This window comes from Podarcis filfolensis, assembly GCF_964270895.1.
Source record: "Podarcis filfolensis genome assembly, chromosome: 3".
In the NCBI taxonomy this organism is placed as follows: domain Eukaryota; kingdom Metazoa; phylum Chordata; class Lepidosauria; order Squamata; family Lacertidae; genus Podarcis; species Podarcis filfolensis.
The window spans coordinates 7928254-7934312 of record NC_139606.1 but is presented as its reverse complement, the minus strand read 5'-3'; the positions used below and the strand labels follow the sequence as shown (position 1 = coordinate 7934312).

At 49.1% G+C, this 6059-nt stretch overlaps 1 protein-coding gene across 1 annotated transcript in view; it reads right to left on the bottom strand.

Annotated features, from left to right (window-relative positions):
• The window catches only part of WDFY2 (WD repeat and FYVE domain containing 2), a 99521-nt gene that overhangs the window by 80582 nt on the left and 12880 nt on the right, over positions 1-6059 (bottom strand). The gene's annotated exons all lie outside the window — the stretch shown is intronic.

The following is a 6059-nucleotide window of genomic DNA, read 5'->3' as shown; positions in this document are numbered from 1 at the left end:
CGACCTAACCGGAAGAGTCCGCGACCAGAAGCTGGAGGAGTATCAGGAAGAGTGGAATAAATTTAATGATTATCTGGTTAAATTTGTGAAGTTAAATTAAGTGAAAATAGCTTGCAGATACTTAATTGGCTTAGGATTTTATTTATGTTAAGTGATGAATTAATATGTTTAATTCCATAAGGTGAAGATTTAAGGATGTTAATGTTTAAGTTAAATTTGGGATTTGGAAAACCGTTAAAAGGACATGCAATGAAATTCAACCAAGGGGAAGCGAGGAAATCACTTAACAAAGTTAATAACTGTAATTTTCAATAAGGCTATGATTTATGTTTGTTTGTCTTGTGTGTTTGTTTGTTTATAATATTGTGAAAACTAATAAAATTTTTGGAAAAAAAATAAAAAATAAAACCCCAGCATCTCTGAGCAGAGCTAGGAGAGATTCCAGACCCTCCAAGTATCCCTCTTTTCCAGGGACAGTCCCAGATTTACAGAAGACACCCCGGTTTCTGATTTGATCCCAGAGCTACAAGATCCCAGAGCTTCCTCCGGTCTTATCCAGCGATGCTGGGAATCACACCTGTGGCTTTCTGTATGTCAATCAGACTGCCTACCCCTGAGGTACAGTCCTTCCGCAATTTCCAAGGAGTTCCATGGCCCCTCACCCCGAATCTTTACTAGGAAGTATCACATGAGAGGAAAGCGGTTCACCTAAATTATCATCCCTACTGCCATTCTTCGGCTCTGGCTGGTTGTTTCTGAATTTTTTATTGGAAGAGAAAGAAGAGAGGGTATCAGGGTGGCCAAATGGGGGGACATATTTTCATATGCTAGTTTCAATGCACACATGCAAATTTAGAAAGAATTAGCATAATGGAAACACAGTGCCTCTCACCCTAGTAGGGAACTGTCTTCTCAGTCTGCTGTCCTGCTGCTCACAGATGATGGACAACTTCAAGGCCCCTGCTTTTCCTCCAGGTCTTGTAGGATGATATCATCTCAGTGAAAAAGAGAAGGCTAGCAATTATAACTGTTTTAGAGACTTTCTTATATACACTGAACATATCCTTGGAAATAGACATTACCTTCATGTTTTCCTGGGGTTTTCATGAGCTCCTCTGACATACGCAATGGCGCAACAGCACTTTCTCTTCCTGGCGCCACTGGGCCAGCCCTCTGTTTCCCTTTCCCTCAGGTGAAATCACCAAATGGAGAATGAATCACGAGTGACAGTGGGTTTTTTCTTTGTGAAAACAGGTTGCAAACAAACTTTATTATAACAGATGTAAACAAGGAGTTTTGGTTCTTCTTCTTCCACCAAAATGTAACAAAGAGTGCTGTTGCTTTTTACTAAAATGAATACGGTTTCAAGTTATAGGCTGCATGCTGCAGGCTTAAGGTTACTTTCTTTTACACATCTTCCATAGATCAGACTTCTCTACACACATTTCAGGAATTTAGGGTTTTAACTGGACTGTTTCCTTAAAGGTAAAGGTAAAGGTAAAGGGACCCCTGACCATTAGGTCCAGTCGTGACCAACTCTGGGGTTGCGTTGCTCATCTCGCTTTGTTGGTCAAGGGAGCCATGTGGCCAGTATGACTAAGCCGCGTCTGGTGAACCGTTTACCTTCCCGCCGGAGTGGTACCTATTTATCTACTTGCACTTTGACGTGCTTTCGAACTGCTAGGTTGGCAGGAGCAGGGACCGAGCAACGGGAGCTCACCCTGTCGCAGGGATTCGAACCACCGACCTTCTGATCAGCAAGTCCTAGGCTCTGTGGTTTAACCCACAGTGCCATCCGCGTCCCGACTGTTTCCTTATAGACCCCCAAATCCTCCTTTGCTTCAGAATCACTCCTGCCCTTTCCTCTCAGTGTAGTCCCTCTGAGGACCATTTTTCCTGTAAACATCATGTGGGACTGTGTCTTTTCTATTTTTAAGTGTTATGCAGTTCAGAACCTTAGAGCATATACTGTGAGTTCTCAGCTCTCCTCAGCACTACCCCTTCAGAACAAACTTTCCTGACAGAATCTCACTCCCAGACCCCATGAATCTCTCACACCATCTCTCACTCCACCAGTGGCGTAGCGTGGGGGGTGCAGGGGGGGCGGGCCGCACCGGGCGCAACATCTGGGGGGGGCGCGCTCGAGACTCGAGTGCTAAAATCCATGGGTTAGGGGGCGCAAATTACTTGCCTTGCCCCGGGTGCTGACAACCCACGCTACGCCTCTGCACTCCACTCCGCCTGCCTCCCTTGGAACTCTGGCCAATCAGGAGCTGTTGCTAGCTGACTGTTTGCTGGCAGGGAAAAAAACACACAGGTAAGCTCAAGAGGAATTCACTATCATCACAGAATGCAGATGCTGAGAGAAATCCTACTTACATGTCTCTTCTTTGGCGATCACTCGTAGTTGAGTAAGATTGTCTTCCATAAACACGGTTTTAACAATAAGTTTGTAAGTGACTGTGGAGGCCAATTCTGGACCCACACGTCCTTCCACAGTGGGGACATTGGTTCCTGGGTGGGAGGTGATCACAGTGTGGATTTGCCAAGCGTGCCTTCCTCTTAGCACGTTTCTCCCTTGCGTCCTGAGTTCGAGTGTCTTCAAAGCCCATAACACGTTTGGTAAAGGCTGTTCTCCAACTGGAGCGCTCACAGGCCAGTGTTTCCCAGTTGTCAGTGTTTATACTACATTTTTTCAGATTTGCCTTGAGACAGTCTTTAAACCTCTTTTGTTGACCACCAGCATTACGCTTTCCATTTTTAAGTTTGGAATAGAGTAGTTGCTTTGGAAGACGATCATCAGGCATCCGCACAACATGACCTCACCATAGGAGATCACTAGGCCTTTTAACACTCTGGTGACCAATGAGCCAGCAGAGGGAGGTGTCACAATGAACCTTGTAACCCAACAACCCTGGGCCCTGAGAAAACTAGCATCCACAAGCACTGCTCCTATTAAGTGACACCACTAAGTTTTCTCACATGACTTTTATTCCATTTTCCACTTTTGATAAATACGCAAAATGTGCCTATTTGGATTCCAGCTGTAGTTGTTCCTGCACCTACTGAGCACTAGCTGTCTCCTATACTTGTCTCATACCCTCCAACATTTCTCCCATGAAAATAGGAATGTCCTATTCCATGATGATGATGATGATTCTGACTGGGTTGCCCCAGCCACTCTGGGCAGTTTCCAGTTTATACAAAAACATCATTAAACATTACCAAAAACGCCCCCCCCTCTCCTTCAGATTTCTTCTAAAGGTTGTATAGATACTTATCTCCTTGGTTCGGGGGGTCACAGAACTCCATATGCTCTAACATTTCTCCAATGAAAACTGGAACGTATTAAGGAAAAGCGGGTCATTCTGGGGTCAGACCAGAAACCAGGATGGCTTCAGTTAATCTGGGACTGTCGCTGGAAAATAGGGACACTTGGCGGGTCTGCTGAGGTGCTCAGATGGGAAACCACCAGGCATTCTGGATGTCCGTTGAACAAGGATTAAAAACCCAGCACTGGAAACAGTGAGTGCACACAGCAAATGGGACTGTGAACACAGGCATAGAGAAGGTTGTATTTTTGCAACAGAAGTACTACTTAGAACATCAGGATTCAGCCTACACAATCCTCAGCAAGAAAAGTTACCCTGGCACATTATTCGTTTTTATAAGGTAAAAGGTAAAGGGACCCCTGACCATTAGGTCCAGTCGTAGCCGACTCTGGGGTTGCGGCGCTCATCTCGCTTTACTGGCCGAGGGAGCTGGCGTGCAGCTTCCGGGTCATGTGGCCAGCATGACTAAGCCGCTTCTGGCGAACCAGAGCAGCGCATGGAAACGCCGTTTACCTTCCCGCCAGAGCGGTACCTATTTATCTACTTGCACTTTGATGTGCTTTCGAACTGCTAGGTGGGCAGGAGCAGGGACCGAGCAATGGGAGCTCACCCCGTTGCGGGGATTTGAACCGCCAACCTTCTGATCGGCAAGTCCTAGGCTCTGTGGTTTAACCCACAGCGCCACCCATGTCCCATTCGTTTTTATACTTCATTCCAAATGTGGGATTTGGTGCAGGTGATTTCAGTATCTCTGCCTTGAGAGTATCATCTCCCCCGGCCGCTCCTTGGTGGCTTTCTGAGATCACAGTTTTAGGCAGGAAATTGGATGGGTTGGGGTTTTTTTGTTTTTGTTTTGACATTTTAAAGGTTTAAAATTGTTTAAAAAATCATACCCTCAAACATTTCTCTGATGAAAATAAGGACGTCTGTCAGGGAATCAGGAGCAGGAGCACTGGGGAGAGAGGATTGGGAGAGCGAAGGGGAAGAATCCGAGGGCAGCGTAGGGGAGTATGACAGTGGCCCGAGAGATTCCATGAGCTTCTCCAGTGAATCAGAAGATTCCCAGAAGGGGGCGCCGATGGTCAGGGCAAGGGGGGTCCCAGGGGGGACGCACCAGAAACAAGGAGCCAGAGGGGAACCCCAAAGCAGCAGTGGAGGATCGGGACCAGTTTCCCCACCAGAACGTAGTGGGGGGGAAGAGTCACATGTGTCAGGGGCAGTGCCTCCTCCAGAGAGGGAGTCAGGGCTGACCACGCCTCCAACGGAGGGGAGGTCAGTTGCAGCTAGCCCCCCCGAAGGGGGAAGCAGTGACAGCAGCAGTGGAACGGTCAGGAGGAAAGCTGCTGGCTGGGCGCGCGCGCCAAGTTCAAATGTGCAGGCGCGCGGAACAGCAGGAGACCCGGATGGGGAACCAGCTCCTAAAGCCCGCCGGAGGGAGGGAGAAGGCTCAGGGGAATCAGCGGGAGAAGAGGCTAGAAAGGGCGGAACCCCGGCGGGCAGGCGGACCCAGAGGAGGAAGGAGCAGCGGAGAAGGTGGAGCAAGGCTAGAATCTTAAATTGGTGTCAAGGGGGAGGAGACTCAGACGGAGCATCAGAGGTCTGACACTTAAGACGTGGAGCTGCGCGCTGCGGCTCTGGAAGTGAATCTGAACTTCAATAAAGACTTTTATACTTAACAACGAAGCAGCGTTGGTCCTTTGTGAGCTGGGACCTAGGGTAGCTCTGACAGTATGCTCCGTCTCAGATAAAAACCTCGCAGAGTGAGTTGGTGCAGCGAGGGGCAAGACTTGGTGTTTTGCGAGCTCACGAAGATAGGCAAAGATGGCTACAGAGAGCCAGGTGAAAGAACTGCAAGAAGCAGTCACGACGCTTTACGCAGAAGTAGCAGCATCCAGGAAAAGAGAAGAAGAAGCAGTAGCGCTCTGCCGGGATCTGCAGGCCAGGTGGGACCGTTGGGGGAAAGAGGGGCTGCCAGGACCCAAACTGGAGGGAGTTGGCCTCGGGAAGAGGGGGGGCAGCCTAGTAGCCCACTTCGATGGGAACCTGCAGCAATACCCTAACTTCAGAGCTGACGTGGTTTACGCGCTCAATTTGCTTCGGAAGGACTTTAGAGATGAGGAAGAGAAAGTGGGCTTCATAATCACTCATTTGCATGGGGAAGCAAAAGCGTGGCTGCGGAATTTGTGGCGCGAAAATGACCCCGCCCTCAAAGATTCCGATGCATTTATCAAAGCTATGGACGCTTGCTTTAAATCTACGGTAGATGTAGATGTTGCTCGGAGGGAAATGCATGGACTACAGCAAGGGAAAGCGACGGTGAGGCAATATCACTCACGCTTTTTTGCCTTATTGAACATGCTGGGCTGGGAGAAGGACTCTATTGCTGTCAGAGACCTGTTCTGGGAGGGGCTAAGTGGAGAGGTGAAAGATGAGCTGGCAAGAGGGGAACGACCGCAAAGTACCCAAGAAGTTGCCCAAAGAGCGTTGGCGATTGGTGTGCGCCTGGAAGGACGCCCTTGGAGCAGGGAGGAAGGACGTAAGGCAAGCAGCCCAGCCAGGACAACCCCTTTCTTTCCCAGAGAGGCGGGGCGGGCGCTGTCCATGCCTCCTTTGGGAAGGGGAGAAGAGCCGATGGAGATTGGTGGTGCCAGGACTCAGACTGCCAGCAGAGCCCAAACACCGGGAGCAGTCAAGGCGAAGGCTCCTAGAGGGACCAGGAAGTGCTAC